General features: G+C 40.1%; 1 long non-coding RNA gene across 1 annotated transcript in view; it reads left to right on the plus strand.

The window, feature by feature from the left end:
• Positions 1–18632, plus strand: part of LOC136845786 (uncharacterized) — an 80133-nt gene extending 61501 nt beyond the window's left edge. The window contains exon 3 of the long non-coding RNA XR_010855256.1: positions 18601–18632. This is a non-coding gene — a long non-coding RNA (uncharacterized lncRNA). The remainder of the gene's footprint in view (positions 1–18600) is intronic.
• Positions 18633–18911: the final 279 nt, after the last annotated feature.

Raw genomic sequence — 18911 nt, forward strand, 5'->3', positions numbered from 1 at the left:
AAGATTTGAGAATAATTGTTATACGGTCACTGCCAAACGTAAGACTACTAATGTGACAGCTAATACGAGTTCATTGCCAGTGTCCACTAATGACGTAACGCCGTTGGTTTGTTTTGCATTTTGAATGTCAAACTTAATTCGTCAATCTAAAATGCCTCGTGTTGCTAGTGGTTATACAGACGGAACTAAGTGACGGACTGTGAGGAAAAAGTGCTTTGTCAAGAGCTTACACGGGACGTTAGTTTAGAATGAATGGAATCTGTTTAGCCCTATGATGGCACAGTTAATTAATGTTTGCAGCGTTAGATGGAGCCAATCCTTTTGGGAACCGGTTTCGACATGTTATGGGTTGTTCTTGTAACTGCATGTTCTGCTCGGTTAGGAATTAAGTCTGGGGGACAATGCCACATAGCTCAGATTTTAATTATTATTCTGAGTAATTTTGTTACATTTAAGTGGTCGAAATACTTATCTATTACTTCACCCAGATAATGGACATTTGTTCCATATTTTTAACAGGAGCTTATAGAATTAGGTTAGCTCTTTATTAGGAAAATATCGATATACGTTATATAATGCCAAAGTTAGTGAAGTTCACAACGATGAGAAAAATAATGAGATGATAAACACGCTGAAACAAGTAAAAAATGTGCCGAAGTTTCTTCGGCGCAATCGAGTTTTCTGTACAGCCACTACAGCGTATAATCAAGGCGACCGAAAAAAGATCTGTCTTTCGGTGGTCTCGGTATAATGCTGTATGAGCCGCGGCCCGTGAAACCTCAGCCACGGCCAGGTGGTGGCCTATCCTATATCGTTGCCAGAAGCACGATTATGGCTAAATATGACCTTAAATAATATAACTAGTGAGGCTAGAGGGCTGCAATTTGGTATGTTTGATGATTGGAGGATGGATGGTCAACATACTAATTTGCATCCCTCTAGCCTCAATAATTTTTTTAGGTCTGAGGGCAGACAGAAAAAAGTGCTGACGGAGAGACAAAGCCGGCATAATGTTTTTCTTTTGCAGAAAATTAAAAAGGAAGATAAGAATTTTATGGAAAGGAAGGAAAGCTGAACTTGGAACAGATCCCAGGACCATTGAGCAGAAACTACCATCACTAGGTACCTTTTTCCCTGGCAAAGATGAGTTCCAAAAGTTATCCTACCGTCTCGAAGAGGGTCTAAAAAAGAATTGATGGTATCGGACCAGTGCCCTTACACTGTACAAATGGCCGTGAGGCTAAATGCCGACGGTGTCTGGTATTCTATGATGGTCATTAGCTAGAGTACTAAACCCAGCATTGCCCAACCTTGACGATCGGGAGGACATGATCATAATGAACGTGTTGAATCACATACACACACACACACACACATACATATATATATATATGTGTGTTGTGTGTGTGTGTGTACTAACCTTCCTGCGCTCACCAAGTGACATGAGAATCGACTAAACAAACGTACTCACCATTCCGGCTCAGGCCAATAGGAGCATAAAGGATTTTAATGGATTTTGTTTAGATCATTCTCACCTCGTCATCAAAGAGATGTGTGTACAATACGACTGTCTATAAAATAGGTATTGGAAGCATTTTCTGTTAATGAGATGATAATTTAACACATGTCAGGTACAGTAGGTACCAAACGCATTGAAAAATATTTCATTTCTGATAAAAGTACAATATTAATTGAAAGGATGGCAGAGAGAGAGAGAGAGAGAGAGAGAGAGAGAGAGCATCATACATGGTATTCCTCCCTCCGTTTCAATTTTTGCCCATCCGACAACAAGGGTCATCGTCCTAACGATACGTTGTACCTGTAGGATATTACTCCTACGACGTTCCTTTCCGTCATCTTTTCCCCCAACATGCAATATCCGGCGGAGATGCCTTTCTACCGCTCACAAAAACGCAGACAAACACACACACACACACACACAAGACACATTCTATAACATATATATTTATGCATACAATTTATTTATTCATTTATTTAAGGAATAAAAACTTAACTCATTATCGACTAAGACACTTTTCATATAATTCTGCTTTATCATAACCTAGTAAATAAGAACTACTCCAGTAAAACAGATTGAGTTTAGAGTATATATACCAATATCTTGTTTAAAGAAATACATATAACGAAATTTATACATACTAAAATGTAAACATATGGATATTTACAAATATCCTCATATTTGTAAACTAGCCAAGTGTTAAAGATATTCGCGTGCCTTAACACTTACAGAAGTATAGGAATTTCATTTACTTTGTTTCGTTTAAAGCTGCTAAGTTAATTGTCACTAAAAAACCTAGACAAAGTTTAAGTCTCAAAAAGAATGATTATCAACAAGTATCTTAAGACTGTGACAGAAAATGTTGAAATTAAATATAATGTATTTTTCTTTTTTTAAACAAACTGAGCCTCTTCTCACATATCTATATAGAATGAATATCTATTTGAAGAAATTAAAAGCCACTGTAACTGTTGACATGGTAAATAAAATGTACATGGAATTTACTATTCTGTGTTAATGGATAAGTGAGCGAATCGAATTGATAGATAAATAGGATTAGCAGAAGAGAGTCAGTGAAACTGACATCTTTCTTGGCAAGCTGTACCAGTAACTGACGATTTTATTCATTGTCTTCGCCACAGGGGTACTGATTACTTCTCATTTCAGTGTTCATATTTTTACCTTGTGTCATTAAAATCTTATGCCGAGAATCCCGCCGTGGCTGTATAAAGAATCTTTCTGTTTATTTAAAGCTATTTGTGTTGACATGAAATGTATGTGTTTAATAGTCTCTCTTCTTATTTCATCCTGTTCTTTTACATTGTTTGACAGTTGTTTGGTCCAACATGATCTTCCGTATCTTACCTATTTTTGAATAGGCATGTCTTTAGTATCTCTTTACATATAAATAAGCTTTTTACATTGTTTCAGTTCTTTTGAACAGCGCAGACCGTACCATTTTCTCTTATAAAAGCTATAAAAAATAACACGATTGAAAAGCAGATGATAAAAAATCTTGCTTGACAGAACAATAAAACTCTTCAAGGGAAAAGTATATACGTACAGTAATGATTTATAATATTAGAAATCTTATGACTGTAATCATTTATTCAGTTTTTCTTCTAAAAAATCGAAATTATGGCTTCTCTCGAATAAATTCTTGGCAACAGCATACAAAAATCTACTCTGCACTGACAACTAGTCGGAAATTCCAGTTTCCCTTGACGCATTCTAAAGTGAATATAGTTATTCTTTCTCTCTTTCTCTCTCTCTCTCTCTTCAGACAATGGCGTCAGGCAAGTGTCTGGTTTTAAGTAGCCGCGCGAGACAAGCAGGCTTCTGGGTAAGTTGTCTGTATGTTCGCATCGAAAGGGCTTTGACCCAGTTCAGCTGTCATCTGCCAAACGCAGCAAGAACCAAACATATTTGCGTTACGTAGTAGACTAGTTTTGTCACTGGATTTCGTCCGGTAACATCAGGACACACACATACGCACAAAGACACACCCACGCACGCACTCAAGCACATATATATTTATATACGTTATATATATATATATATATATATATATATATATATATATATATATATATATATATATATATATATATATATATATATTATTATTTATATATATATATATATATATATATATATATATATTATATATATTACATTTGTGTGTGTGTCTTGCGTGTATGTGAGTTTGTATAAATGTGCGTGTGTGTACAGTTTAAAATGCTTGTGATTATTCAAGTTTTCGTGGAGAATTTTTAGAAATGGTATTCAGTTTTGTCTCAGTTTAGCAATTTTTAAAATTTAAAATATATATTGATTTTTCAACATCTCCGTTCCATAATGAGGACTGACTTGTTAAAAGAACAGCCTTTGGTGTAATAGTGGGTCATAGACAAAGTTGGTGTTTTGCTATGGCTTTGGGAAAGAGTTCAGGGTAAGGAAAAGCGAGGTTGAAGCAAGTTTGTAAAGAGGCTAAGTTTTGCAAGCTGGTGATAGTGAAGCAAAGGTACAAGTGCTGGTGAAAACATTTTCGTCTTTATAAGAGCATGAAGGGGAAAAGGAATACTAGCAAGTGTAGGGGTATGACGTAAATGAAAAAGAATTCACAATGGTCACTGGTAAGGATGCTGGAAGAATGTAACTGGTTGACTCACGGATATTTGGTAGCTAACGATATGGAAAATGGCAATGTGATGCAACGAGATACAAAACTGGTCAAACAAATAAGGTAGAGAGAGCATTTGGAAGAGCGTCTATGGAAGCAAAGGTTTAGGTACATGAAGCAGTAGCTAAGCTCTCCATTCTTGAAGGAAAAGAAGTGTGGTCGAAAAGTTTAAGTAAAAATCAAAAAGGTAAATGAGTTGAGTCAAATCGTCGAGAAGCATAGCAAGGATAGATGATATAGCGAGAAAGGCCAAAGTACAAAAAAATAGGGGAAAAAATGGTAGGGAGTGAGAACAACAGTATCTATCTATCTATCTATCTATCTATATATATGTACACACACACACAATAATTACAACCAATTTTAAGAAGTGTCTATGAATAAAATTATAAAAAAATCCGATCCTTTAATTTCATGAAATGAGAATACTCATTCAGTAAATGCCAGTAAATATATATATATATATATATATTATATATATACATATATATATATATATATATATATATATATATATATATATATATATATATATATATATATATATATATAAGAAAAGTGGTAGGGGAACCAAAGTGTATTGAGAATGATGATAAGACTGACTATCAGAACCAACTGATAATAAATATGAAAAGATTTTGAACTTAAGTTTTAATTTTCAAGTACAGGTTTTGTGATGCTTCAGAAGGGCACCAAAATTTGTCACATAAAGATAAGAAAGAAATGAAATCACTTCTATGCTGATTTATATTTTGTGTTTTATTTTTGTAGATATTTGAACATGTTGCGCTTGATTTTCAAGTTTATAATTTGCTGTTAGAATTTGCAAGATTAAAATATATTTAGAATTAGTTATTTTTTTGTATCCTCTATTACAAAAGTTTATATATATAATAAAAATGGGTAGTTTGTCCAAATTCTTTGTAATAAGGGATTATCAGTAATAATCAAGCACGAACCCACACCTAAAATTACTAATGAATTCACCACGCTAAGATAGGCAATCTACCCCAACGCGGGCCAAAGGGCTCCACGTCGTCTGGTTCAGCAGAAACCAACCCACTACAACATGCTTTCGTGTGATTGCCCTGTGAGAAACTCATCGCCAGATGGATTTGCAGTCTCGGACCTCTTTTTATCAACCTCTTGCCTTTAGGGAATCAATCTCAATTCTACATTGATCGCAATGCATGTGTGATACATATGTTTTTCATGCAGTTTCGACATAGCAGGCACCGTCAAATTTTGCAGCAGATCGTTATAGTAATTTTAGATTGGAAAAGATGATTTCTTTGGGGGAAAAATTCATATCTGCTTTTTAGTTATTTCTTTTATGTTAAGGCTTTAGAAGTAATTCTCCTCAAGGAAAATATTCAATGTCTGTATTGAATTTTCAGAAAAAAACATGTCGTGAGTTGTAAATGCATTATAATACCAGATTCACCCGAATTTATAATTTTTCTTCATATCATATTAAAATAAATGCAATAAACTAATACTTGTCTTGAGCAATACAAATCGAAGATATGAGAACTGCCCTCTATCCTCTAGTAAACATACTTTACTTTCACTGAGTTTTAGCAATTTTGGGAAATTACATTTTTATCAGCGCACATAAAAAAATGGGCGAATTGAACTTGGTACATAAATTTCGAGAGAGAGAGAGAGAGAGAGAGAGAGAGAGAGAGAGAGAGAGAGAGAGAGAACCTGTACCAGGAGTAAAGCAAAGGTTTGTTATATGAGGATCAGATAATCGAGTTTCATATATAACATATATAGGTATATATATATATATATATATATATATATATATATATATATATATATATAAATATATATATATATATATATATATATATATATATATATATATATATATATATATATATATATATATACATATATTATATAAATATGTAAATATTTATAGTTATGTATGAGTGTGTGTGTGTATGTAAAACTTTTACGATTAGAAGTGTCTAAGACCCTTCTATATATATATATATATATATATATATATATATATATATATTGTTACGTGTGAGGGTCTTGGTTGATCATGTATTATTCAATTTACGTAATTTTACGGCCCTGCAAACCAAGATTACACGTAACCTGCCACTTGAAGCCAAAAGTTAACCTCAAAGACAGTCGTTAATTAATAAAGGTCGCCAGTTAAGGGTAATTAACCTTAACAAGAATATTTGAGATGAATTTGATTTTAAACGCAACGGTTCTTCCAAACATTCAGACGCGAGGCATACAAAAGCATCGAGATTTAACCTGATTTTTGCTTACCCTAAATCCTAGGTATTTTACTGGAATAACGGGGTTGAAGCTAACAATATAATAATTAGGCTTAATCTAGACTTCGTAAACACATATACAGTAAGTGGGGGATGAAGGAGGAAACAAAAGAAATGCGAAATACAGAAAAAAGATAAAAGAATGGGCGAAGTTTTGAACAAAAAGCGACTTTACCTTAGGACAAACGTTGTGCGCACCAACACCGCCGAAAGGGAGCCGCAGAATTGCTTCTTCACTTCACTAATAGAATAATAGAAAAAGAAAGTGGACAGGGCCACCTTCCAGACGTCTGCCCGAGACGGCGGCTAGTTTCTCTCTGAAGTTCCCTGACCGGCCTAGGTCAGAACAGTCACACCAGGTGTCCACGTTCTTGTTTTCAAAACATTCGCCAAGAGACAGGTAGAAAGGAAAAAGGACCTTAGGACCACCTATTCTTAAGGCTGATCGGGAAATTTTCCTATAGGGTGGAAGGCCTAACTTACCTATCCCGTTCTCCAACGGACGTTAGTTTGAACTGAAGACGCTCCCTATATAGACAACGTCTTTTCCCGGTCTCAGTCAGGCTGATATTTTTACAATCAAAAGTTACGAGGGCGAACAGCAGTAATATTTATAAAAGCTCCCCCTTAAGAGGGCCTTCACTCCCTTTTCGGGCGTGAAGGTCTGTACTAAACAAGCTGTTCGCCTCTATTAGGTTAGTCTTCTTCCCCTGAGCAGATTAGTCCTGGTTAGCCTACCTAGCTACAGAACTACCTAACCCTAGATAGGATACGAGCTATATTCACACTTTACTTTACCTAATTCTAATAGTACTGGAAGGTGCTCACGGTTATTATAGGCTACCTCCTACAATCATGATGTGTTTTAGACCTAGCCTAGTGGTACATTCTATGATATTCCTAGCCTAACCTATCCTAACCCGACCGTAGCACCAACATAAGAGTTAATATTCTAACTAAATTACAACATGGTTTATGTTTAATACAATTAAAATTTACTAGTTAGTTCATGAGGGTTGCCTCATATGATAAATGGGTGCCTCACTGAGGTCTTAGGCCATGCGTGTCACGAGCATCGTGGCTCGTTTCACAATAGTTAAGATTACTGAAATTAGTTAAGCTACTTACATGATTACTGCGGCTCGGTGGTAAGTGGAAAGAACAAGGCTACTAAATTGATGTACCGTACTTTAAGGCTGTCTAGGCTAGGTACAAATAAAAGGAAGAGATCACACTGGCTACCTTCTCTGGGCAAGGGGCCAGGATCACTCTTAGATGTTAGGGCACTGTGCCGAGAGGGCACTAGTGCCAGGATGAGCTTATAGCTCCGCAACTACTGGGCTCTCTTCCGCCCCTTCTTCTTCTTCTTGGGTTCCTCCAAGGCCTATCAGTAGCTGGCCTAGCAGGTGATGAGCACTGACTCGGGGACAGGCCAGAAGGGCTAGCGGGCGCGAAGTCAGGGGCAACTGCAAAAGCCGCTGGTGGACTCCCTACCCAGCTGCTGCGACAACCGGAGCGAGAGCGATCTCGACTTCTGCGTCCGAGGATGCCAGTTCCTGGTCTTCCAAGGAAGGGTACCATTTCGATCCTCCAGGGTTCATCCCCTGGAGTCAAATTTTGCAAAGAAGAAGGTTCGGGTGCTGGAGGCTCTCCAGTCGCGATGATCAACTGCATGGGGAATCCTAAATCTCCCGGAGGAGGATTCGCCTCATGATTTAGACCCGGCATAGGGCCTTTTCCATTGGTAGCTCAACGTCCGGGACGGACGGAGTCTGGCACTGCTCAGTGAAAAACAAGTGGCACTGGCAGCAGTTGAGGGTCAGGCATGCCTGACAAGGGGTCCGGAGGTGCAATACCTCTCGGACGACTTGGGTTTGGCTGCGGCAGAGATTCCTGCCCCAGCAGGAGATCGTAGCCTCCTAGAGTTTTGTTCGGGGCGTCCGCTGGGCGTTGCTTGCTTGGGCAGCCCTCCCAATTTGTGGAGTGGTCTGCCCGCTTGCACGTCCTGCAGCGGTACTGCTCCTCCTGAATCTCTCTTCGCGGAGGGGAGGACCTCTTGGTGGGCCAGCCCTTCGCAATTGGAGAGGGCTAGGCCTGGAATAGTTTGGGTTGTGCCTTCCGCGGACCACTTTGGTGGGCGGACGGTGGGGTTTGACCTTATTGAGAGTGTTAGATGGGGCCTCCGTGGAGGAGGCAACGCGACTGCGGAGTGGCGTTGGTGACGGGCTTCCGCAGAGAAGATCCCGACCAACAAGAAGGCCACTCCGGGCCGAATTCCACCCACCACGCCAAGGCGGTGGGGTAGCGACCCAAGGCGTCGAACCTGGAGTTGGACCATGGGAACGGTGATGGTGTGGCCCTCTATCCACTTCATTTCCCACGCGCGTTTCTTCGTCAACCACAGCACCGGCTGGCACTTGGGCCCTGGCGATCAGGCTAATATCTGCCGCAGTGTCTACTGTGACCGGAAGGGTCATGGGCAGGCTAGTGCTCTGAAGAGGGGCCACCGAGATGTACTGGGTTTCAGTCTCTCGGGTAAAGGATCCGGTGCGGACCAGCCGCAGAGAATGAAGTGCTGATTAGGTTGACAAATTTGGTGGTGGGGACATGATGTGGACAGGCCGGAGATCCAGCATTGTAGTGGCTGGCAGCCCCACAGGATCTGCACGGGCCTTTTGGATGGGCTCGGTGGCCTGCAGTAACTGTTGGAGGAGAGGGCTGAGCGGATGAATCGGGAGCGGAGTTCTGGCTGGTAGGGTTAGGCTGCTTATTAGTGCCGAGTTTGTATCGGCATTCAGCTTCAGCGCGTGGCCCCCTTCTTGCAATAGTTGCACAGGGTCTTGCTAGGCAGTCCATTCTTCGGCGAGTGGAGTTCGAGAGGTAGGCCGGAGGGATGATTCGCTTCTGAGAGGTGCTATGCGACTGATTGAAGGTTTCCCACGAATCAGCCATGTGACAAGCTTCCATAAGTGTGGAGGGCTGTTTATCGTTAAGACATACAGCAAGGGCCCTGGCATACATTGGAAAAGGTCTTCTAGCATGGTCCGATTGAAGAGATCCTCAAACGTCGTGCAGGCCAGGAGTCGAACCAGCGCGTATCGGACTGGGTTTTGTGACATGCCCATTCCGTCCAAGACCAGCCGACTTCCTTGGCAAGACCTCGAACCGTTGTCTCCATTTTTCTGGGGTTATCTCGTAGGCCTTTGTAATGACTCTACGAACTTCTGCCATGTTACCTCTCTGGCTCTTCTCCAGTGAGCGCGCTGCCTTGGCTTTTCCCTCCATATGCTTGGCTAGTATTAAGGCTCTCTCCGTCTCCGTGGTGCTGTAGTTATCGAAAAGAGCCTCGATCTCCTCCAGCCATGCTTCTGGCTCGTCCTCAGTCCACTTGGGGACTAGGGAATTGATGCTCGAAATTGGAGCGTTTGATGCAGCAGGTGTAGGACTGGCGGCTTGATGGCTAGCCATAGCTTCTGCATTCTCCATTTTCGCTCTCTCTCTCTCTCTCTCTCGTCATTCAAGTAAGCATTCCTAACCTAAGTGTACGTCTTCTTTCCCTCTTCAAAGAAAGAACGGCCGACACTAGGCTAATTAATCTCGAATACAATAAACCAAATAAAAGAAACACCTCTGTCCCACAATAGATGAGGACAAGTTAAGAGTAATTACGATACAGTGATAAACTGTCGGTCACGAGTGAGGCCTGCTATCCAGACCGAAGCAAACAGTAGTTTTCACCCTCTGAAAAAGAAGGGGCCAGCACTGGGGCCGGTACTGGGACCAGCCACTCACGAGGATCTTTAAAGAAAAAAAAAAAAACCCAAATTCACTTTATTCCACAGTGCCAATAATTTGCAGCACTGTCATCACTTGAATAGCTTACTTCTCTCTCTCTCTCTCTCTCTTTTACCTTCCCTTTCTCTCTCATTCGATTGTTGCACTCTGCAGGGGGTGTAGAGTGCCTTTCCTCCCATATAGCCTAGTTGGACTCCAGTAGAGGGTCCCTAGGAACACATTGGCACCATAAGTGCCACCAAGCAAGCATCCAGAAAATAAATAAGGTAAAAACAAAAGGGAACACAGAAGAGAAGTTCTTCTGGAACCTAACCTGCACCAGTGCCTAGGGATACTGAGTGCCACCAGTGTGACCTGTACACGGCACACCCAAACTACAGTGCCACCTTTTGAAAGGGTGCCACGTCATTGAAGAGACACTTCCTCGCTGCCCGGAAAACGCCTGTCGACCCGGTTGACGCCCTTCCCCACCAGAACCATGGCAGCAGAGCATTATAAAACTTTCCTGGGGTAACGGCGGCAGGTCTCACCGGCTCGAAACTTACCACCTGGGTTAAGGAGCAAGTGGACGACTTTTAAGCGGAGAAGGAAGAAAGACTCGAGCAGAGGAAGTATGAAGCCGAGCAAAGGCAATATGAAGAGGAAAGAGAAGAAAGAAGAAGACAGCATGAGTTAGCCTGCAAGGAAACTGAGTTAGCCCTAAAGGAGAAGGAGCTTAAGGTCAATGTTTTACACAAGATCAGTTATTATTAGTTAAGAAAGCTTTTTCAGTGTAGGTTATTTTATGGTCAGTGTTTTCTATTTTTCTTTATTATTACATGCTTTTATTTAACTTGACTTCTGCATGTGTCTGTCTGTCCTCAAACCTTGTAACTCAATTTTCGACCTGTTCCCTTCGCCTGATGGACTTGAAATTTTGCCTGGTTACTCAATCCCGGTGACAATACAACCTTTCATGATCATCAGGTCAACAGTGACCTCTAGTGACTCTACAGTGACCTCTCCCAGCATCTAAGGATTTGTATGAAACTTCGGATTTTTCACAACTTTGACTCGGTAGAATCTATCTTCTATATAACCCCTCCCCTTCCCTTTTCCATCCCCATCCCCCTTCCCTTTTCCATCCCTCTCCCCCTTCCCCTCCCAGCACACGATCAAGTGTTAATTTAGCTGTGTATTTTCCTTTCCCTTCTCTCTTCTCTCTTCCCTCCTCCCCTTTCCTCTTCCATCACCTCCCCACCCATCCCCTCCCCACCCCCTTCCAAAACACACAATCAAGTGTGTCCTTCCCTCCCCTTCCCCTCCCCTCCCCTTCCCTTTCGGTGCATAGATCAAGTGTTAATTTACCTGTGTCCTCCCCCTTCCATTCCCTCTTCCACTCCTATCCCCTTCCCCTCCCCTCCCTGATCTAGTGTTAATTTAGCTGTGTCCTCCCCTCCCTCTTCTCCCCCTTCCTCTTCTCTCCCCTTACCTCTCCTCCCCATCCCCTCCCCTTCCCTTTTCCCTCCTCCTTTCTTTTCCCTCCCCTTTCCTCTTCCCTCCTCCCCTCCTGCTTCCCCTCCCCTTTTGGAGCACACGATCAAGTGTTAATTTAGCTGTGTCCTCCCCCTCTCCTTCCTCTTCCCTTTCCTTACCCCTCCCTCGTAAACGGATATTAGTTTCGCTAACTACAGTCATAAAATAGGTTACAATTTCTGTCAAAACTTCTTGTTTTAACGTGCTTTTTTCCCATTTTCTATATAGGGTAAAATGCCTTCTTTTTGAAGGACTTTGATTTGGCGTTGGGTTGGCCGTAGCCTCGATCGGCTGCCCTGCCTGACATCGCTAGACCCCGGTAACGATGTGTACGTGTATCGTGCCAATCCCCAGCTCCCTTTCTCCCAAGCAGCGAGGAGAACTGGGCGGTAGGTCGACAGTTCGAGACGTGTAGGTGTCTGTTATGTGTTTAGAAGATGTTGGAGTGGCTTTGTTTATGTGTGTATTAGTCTGTAACACCCATTTGCTTTTCAGCAAACCTATCCGTTGATTACATATGTAATCCCGGGGTGTCTACACGGATAGCAAAGTGTTGAAGCTCACTGACCAGTCGGCTGCGGATTTGAACCGACGCCACGGAAACTGAAGTCCTAGGCCGCTGCTTTGGTACCGACTGAGCCACCGAGGCTCCACAATTTCTGTCAAAACTGAAAGTATATAATACAACAAATAGTTTTTTTTAACATGCTTTTATCAAAAAAGCACTAAAAAGCAGAAAATAAATTTTTGAGAAACACCGGGATTTTCTTACAATTAATCATGTCTACAAAAATAAAAGCGTGAGCCCCAAACAAGGAAGGGAATGCTACAAGAAACGAAAAATCTATTTCTTTTCTTGTAGCATTTCCTTCGTTGTTTGGGGCTCACGCTTTTACTTTTGTAGACATGATTAATTGTAAGAAAATCTTGGTGTGTCTCAAAAAATTATTTTTCACTTTTTAGCGCATTTTGATAAAAGCATGTTTACAATATTTTTTAGTTTTTTTTTATAAGTCAAGTATTGTCCAAGAGTCTTAACTGATTAGGTTTTTGTTGGGGAAACTAATGAGTTTGTCAATCTTGATTCAGCTATTATTTCGGTCCCTTAATGACTACGTGGTTTTCCTGGTTCTGGAGGTGCCTCTGCAGAGTTACTGTAATGTGGTTAACATCATTTGGTTTTAGACGACTCGCAGTTCCCTACAGAACATGATTCCATGTTCATATACGAAGGTTAACCTCCCTTGCTGTTCTTTCTAATTGTTTTATTTTTTCTATTTTGCATAACAGTTCAGTCATATAAAAGATATTCTTGACGCTGCAACTGACATGAGTGTGTTAATTTGGACAGTATCTTTGCGTTCTCTGGAAAGTTAGTTGTTTGATAAAAGGGTGAGTTTGTGAGTAAATTCCGATATATATATATATATATATATATATATATATATATATATATATATATATATATATATATATTGTATATATATTTATATAATATATTTATATAATATATGTATATGTGTGTGTATGTATGTAACTTGAGAAAAGTTAATTAAAAATGGAATTAATTGCAACTTCTCTACTCATCAAGGAGTCCCGCCTCTTCACTCAGTAAGTATACAAATTAAGCACTTACACGTCGCTTACGAGGAATAACCTCGTAATTATCTCGTACACAGCTAGCAATTTCTCTAACGCAATCTCTCTCTCTCTCTTTCTCTCTCTCTCTCTCTCTCTCTCTCTCTCTCTCTCTCTCTCTCTCTCAGGTGAGTGAGGGTTGTGGAGGAATTCGCCAGGAATGCCATGGACAATGCGGACATACTTGGCGGCCAGCACATAATTGTTATTGCGTCAAGAAGACCACAGAGATTGGATACGAGGGGATCCTCGCAAGCACCCCCTTTTCTTCCTGTCACCCTCAAGCTCGCACCTGGACTGTTAAGGAGCCTGGGTTTTGCAATCTCCCTTCCAAAGGGCGTAGAAGCGTAATGGAGGTAGTATGGGAAGTTATAAGTAATCATAGTGAAGCTAGGTGTTTACACAGGGCCCCTAAGATGGGGTCTCGCAGACTACGCCCTTACTATGCGCTGAAACGCTGGCCACCTGCTGTCCATCCTTCTCCTTCTCCGCCTCCTCCTCCTCCTTCTCCTCCTCCTCCTCCACAATTCTCCTAGTATGATTCTTTCGCTCCCTCCCTCATTCTTTCTTTCTCTTTCTCCCCTCTTCCTCTACTTACATCTATTGGTCCCAATCAACAAAATGTCTCTCGTTGGGCAATTATAAGTCCTCTGCCCTGTCCTTGATCCGCGTCATCGTGCAATGCCCTTTTCTCGACCCTTTTCCTAATTTCATTTGAAGGTCTTTCAAAGACGCTCCACGTGAAGTTTCTTTTCATACTAAGGTTCCACTCAAATGAATGGTCGGATAAAGATGCAAAACATCTGTTGAAAAAAACACCTGTGGTTACCATATACAGCTTACTTGTCAAACCTCTCTGGTATGAAATATCAAGGATTGCTCTACTTCATTATTAAAGTATTTTGAAAAAGACTACCGAAAAATGAGAGAGATTCTGAAGGAGATCACATAGCCTCTTCTCATGACAAACTGACACTGTAACAAAGACAGATTATGTTATTTTGGAAACAAGGAAGACGGCGTAGAGTTCCTTACTTTATGAGTATAGAAAATAAATATTAGTTATAATTTGCTTTATGTCGTTAATTATTAGGAATTAGTTCGGCTGACTCTCGTGTTCACAACTTCCACACAGTACCTTCGGGAATTTGAACAGCGTTTACTATGCAGTTTAATATGTAACGAGAAGTATACCCATTCAAGCAGTTGGCTGAAAATGGCCAAAAGCCACACTTCTTATGTCCATACTGAAATTAAGATATGAACCTTTTTAAGCCATTTTATCAATCTCTTAGGTCCATGGCAGATAAAAGAAAAATTCAGACAAGGCCGGGTAAGTTCTGGTGATACCTTTTAAGCACTCACTTTTAAGAAGGACACTCAGCATTGAAAAGAAAACTCATTAACATAATACTGTAATTATTGTTGCTGCAAATTCTGTTGTTATTTAAAGGATAATTCTGCTCTATAAATGCTCTTTTTCAAGCATTTCTTCCTTGGTGTATTTCTTGTAGTAGGGTATAGGCCTTCTAACCCAAATTTTCAAACTTCAGGATGAGCCAAAGCCTCTGGCACGTGACCCTCGACTTATTTGGTGCCAGTTCCCTTGCATCATGGTGACAACTCAAGGACACTTTCCTTCCTTAGTTATTTGTTTAATTATTCGCTGTGGAAGGACATTGTGCATAATGTGTAATTTGTTTGATACATCCAATGCAACCTTGATCTCTTCTTTGCTGTGATCTTTCTTGTTTTCTTTTATGAGCGTTCTTTCCTGTTGAATACTATTTGGAAGGTTCATGACCTTTCCGGTGTGTCCCATAAGAATGTATGCTCGTTATGAACACTCCAACTAATAATAATAGTGATGCATCAACACAGCTTTTGTATACAAAAGTAATATACACATGTACACAGTACATATATATATATATATATATATATATATATATATATATATATATATATATAATATATAATTAGTTATGTATATATTTTTATATATATATATATATATATATATATATATATATATATATATATATATATATATATATATGTATGTATGTGTGTTTGTATTATACTCTTCTTTAATCCTGTTTGCCGTCTTTCTAGCAGGTAGGGAAGAGCCAGAGGTATTCATGGGTTAGGTAAGACAACGAAATCTACTTACCCACTGCAGAAGTTCAAAGACTTTGAAACTGAATGACATAAACTAATGGTAGTTGCACCATAACCGGCTGTAATTTCCTGTACATAAAAAAAAGGACACTTACGCGCTAGCGTGTGTACGTGAGCGTATGTGTGTATCGAGAGAGAGAGAGAGAGAGAGAGAGAGAGAGAGAGAGAGCACTGGTGTTACGAATGTCCATTCTGCTATACCATCAGGATAGCCGAGATGCCCAGGGGCAGGTAAAAGTTGCAGCGCGCGCAGTCATCTTTTACCCCCTCTCGAGAGAATTGCTGACGGGCCCAAACAAACCTCGCATTCCCATTAATTCTTTAAATCGTTGCTATTTCCCTCCCCATAGCTTTTCCGGTCACGTCGCCCTACCAGAAGTGATCCAGTCTTGTAAGCACAGCCTTTTGAGGCTGCATTGCCAAGGAAAAACTAAATGTACTCAATGCAGAAAACTATGTCCTGTCCTTTTGAAAAGTCTGCGACTGCAAAATATCTGTGTTTTTTCTGAGATGGAGAGCAAATCTTTACCTTTTATCGTCCTCAAAAAAAAAAAAGAGACAAGGGATAAATTGAACAACGGCACGTGGTATGCGAACCAAGAATAAAGCTGAAGGTGCAAATGAAGAACATTTTTGGAATTTTGCAAGGGAGCTTCCAGGGATGGGCACTTTGTCCTGGCGAACTGTCATCTGCAACGTACAAGGGAGGAGAAAAAGAAGAAAAAGAAAAAAGAAAGAAAGAAAAAAGGGAGATGATAAGGCTAACGCCATAATCCCGGGACCCAGCCACTCTTTCCGAGCGTATACGCACGCTTCCCGCCGTGCGTTGGCCAAGGGAGTACTGGTGCAGAGAGTAACCTTGAAGATTTTTGGGTTGTGTCAGTAGGTGCGACTTCAGCTCACATTCCCGGCAGGATAAAACCGTTTATGGGACAGAGCAGAAGCGGGATTGCCAGTAGGTGGTCCTCGGAGTATGCAGGCCTTCTGTCTTCTTATCTTCAACTATATGTGATTCATTCATTCGCAATTGATTCTCATATAAATTAATTTCTAGAACTCTTCAAGGTTCATTGGCCCTCTTTGTTTACTATAGCTGTCGCAGGAAGTCAGAAAAGGATCAGAAGAGACTGACAGATGGACAGGGGAGAGAAAATTGTAAGACAAAAAATAACAGAGAGCGAAGGGTCAGAGAAATCCTTGGGACCGGGCATTACACCTAAACACTTTCTTCCAGATGCGATCGATCACAGATGCATTACTTCACACACACACACACACACACACACAACAGAGAGAGAGAGAGACGCCTTTTCCCACCGGGAGAAAAGAGAGTTCTAGTTCTGGATCTGCCCAGCGGAGGGAGCAACGCCCCCCATGTCCCGCTTCCCACCTGCCCCATGACCTTGTAGAAGTCAAGGCGCAATTGAGCAAGGGTCATGACCACCAAGTTACCAAGGGGGCCACATCTCTCTCTCTCTCTCTCTCTCTCTCTCTGTTTCTTAAGGGCAGTGGGTCGTGGGCACAAATGATACTTAAGACCCGGCCCTGAATTTGGATGGGAGGAGAGAAGGGAAGAAATAAGGACAGTTACTGGTTGAGTATAACAGATTTACCCTTCGACAAAACTCGCAGGACAATGGACGAGCGACAAACTAAGAAGCATTGGAAAATGCTTAGAAAAAATATACTGCATTAAAATTCGTAAATTTTGCTTATAGATTTATTGGAACTTTCAAGTTTGTTTGATATCACAGTTGAAGGTAAAAAAAGTAACATAATTTCTTAAACAAGATGGAAAATTTTTTACCATACGTTTTTATCAAACCGTAGGATGTCGGGTGTCATTTTTATATTTGAATACAAATGTGAATAAAACTATTCACAATATTTTATATAATCCACATGAGATTACATCCTCTGCTAATGCAACAAAGTCGTAGAAACAAACATATTTCCATTGCTTTGATTTCAAAATATGTGAAAATAATAATAAAACATAAATGACAACAGCATATATAGTTTAAGGATCATTTTGTAGAACAAATAGCTATTACTCATTTTTGAATTTGTGTTAAAAAGTATACGACACAAAAGAATATAGCTGCTGTGCGTCAGATCAAACTAGTCTTCACCGAAAACGAAAAGGCTAAACAACGAAATACAAATCACTATATTTAGCAACAATGTCAAATGCTTCGAAAGCTAAAGCGTCAAATATATATACGCACAAGAGAGAGAGAGGAAGAGAGTTTGTTTTTAAGGCATTACGAGACAGCACTCCCATCTGCCCACCTTAACTATTCTTAATCAATAACCAGGGGGACAATAAAGGACATAAACACCCGTTTGGAGGTTACAGAGGTGACGGAAATACAAGTGAGGGTATTTATTGATGAAAGAGAGAGGGAGAGGGAGCGAGTGAAATGGGGGGAAATGCCGTGTATTTTTTTGTCTTGCGTACACATCGTACAAAATCTATATCATAATATACGTATAATTTGAAACTAGCAGCGAATACATTATTACAAGTTTTGCAGGTTTCAAGATACGGTATGGTATACCACGTGTTTACCATGGTATAACTTAGACAGAGAGAGAGAGAGAGAGAGAGAGAGAGAGAGAGAGATCCAGTCTCTTCTGCAGAAAAAGAAATATTGTTCATAATGTTTCAAAGCGGACGTGAAAAAGTCATCGGCTAGGAAATAAAGTTGGTGCCCTAATTATTAAGAGATTTCTCTTATCTTTAAATACGGCAAGTGGACTTTAATATGTATTGTTATATAAATTTCAGAATTGCTCTTTATATCAAACGAATGCCTAAAATCTTGATTTCAAATATATATGATTTGAAGCTAGGTAATTTATGTACTTGTTTACTGTTTCTATAACTTTTTTACGCTGGAAGAAATACAAGAAATATGTCTTAATAATTACTGAAGATACTCCATTTTTCTCTTTTACAGAGCTTTAGCTGACTTTGGGCCGTTTTATCAAGGTAGGTTATGTCTACCACTTGTAGTGATAATGATAATAATAATATCTGGTAAGCATGAATATCTGTCATGGAAAAAGTTTGTGACAAGATATTTATAGAAAGAACAAAGTACTGTGTGAAACTAAATGATCATTTGCAGTGCATATGAACTTTAAGCTTTTTAAGTAGCTTTTATAAATGTAATTAGTAGAGCTTGATGTAACTAACATTTTAGATGAATGTAATTAGGTAATGCACGAGCATTAAATCACATGATAATCATTCATCTTCCTTAGCTAC

Source organism: Macrobrachium rosenbergii, chromosome 14, assembly GCF_040412425.1.
Source record: "Macrobrachium rosenbergii isolate ZJJX-2024 chromosome 14, ASM4041242v1, whole genome shotgun sequence".
Taxonomy (NCBI): domain Eukaryota; kingdom Metazoa; phylum Arthropoda; class Malacostraca; order Decapoda; family Palaemonidae; genus Macrobrachium; species Macrobrachium rosenbergii.